At 39.0% G+C, this 971-nt stretch overlaps 1 long non-coding RNA gene across 1 annotated transcript; it reads right to left on the reverse strand.

Annotated features, from left to right (window-relative positions):
* Nucleotides 1-79: 79 nt before the first annotated feature.
* LOC106944414 (uncharacterized) lies at nt 80-964 on the reverse strand. The gene is made up of 2 exons (XR_001424274.1): nt 787-964; nt 80-721 (listed from the first exon to the last, which is right to left on the reverse strand). It is a non-coding gene; the product is annotated as an uncharacterized LOC106944414 (long non-coding RNA).
* Nucleotides 965-971: the final 7 nt, after the last annotated feature.

Below are 971 nucleotides of genomic sequence, written 5' to 3' on the forward strand. Positions count from 1 at the left end.
TGTGACCTTAGGTACAGCTTTAGGTCCTCTTTTTACCAGATCACTCAGATAAGTTTGTAAAAATGGACAGAGGCACTGCTGCAGATTACAAACAGTTTATTGAATTCACAAATGTTTCATGTGCAATAATAGTCAACTTATTTTATTATACCAAATGACCACACTAAAGGCGGAAGTCTATGCTGGCCCTGGGATCCTTAAAGCTGAAAAATTAAAAACTAGATAAAATTTTGACTGTTTGGGGGAGGAATAATAAGAAAACAAAAGTATAACCAAATACACCTAAGTGCTCCCCAACAAAAGCACACTCACACAAAAATCCCTAGTGAATACAAAGGAAAAGAAACAAAGAAACTCCCCTTCCACTAGTCTCCTCAATCTAAATAAAACAGCCTAGGACCCAGGGACAGCATAGGTCCCAGTTTAAAACAAGTCAGCGGGCTAAAATAGAAAGTCCCTTTCCCTAAACAAACCCCCCAAAAAAAGAAAAGTTATTTTTAATCAACAATAAACATCTAAAAATAAGTAAACTGAAACAAAAGAAAAATTGAAATCAAAACAAATCAAAAACTGAAACAGTAGCAGGCCAACCTACACACAAAAGAAATCAAGTTAGACAAGAACATTAACCAGCCAGATGAATCATAAGAAACGGCCCTTACCTTCTCTACAGTGAAACCAGTAAATGTTGCTCTTGACGTCACTCTCTAAAGTGCGTTTCCTACAACAATCAGTGGCAGAATCAGACAAATTCTAAACTCACTCCACGATTGATGTTAAACATACCTGTGCACAAGTTCTCAGCCTGCATCTGATCATCTCAGCGATCTACCTGCTTTTAAATGCAAATGCTGATCACCTGTCTCCCTAACAAGCCAGCTGCGCTCTGTCACAGCATCTTCCATATATGGGCAAGAGGAAGAGGGCGCAGCAGCACACATTCAGGGGAAACAATATGCCCCGGCTACATA

This window comes from Poecilia latipinna, unplaced genomic scaffold (assembly GCF_001443285.1).
Source record: "Poecilia latipinna isolate Pla-1442-1.1 unplaced genomic scaffold, P_latipinna-1.0 Scaffold9305, whole genome shotgun sequence".
Lineage (NCBI taxonomy): Eukaryota > Metazoa > Chordata > Actinopteri > Cyprinodontiformes > Poeciliidae > Poecilia > Poecilia latipinna.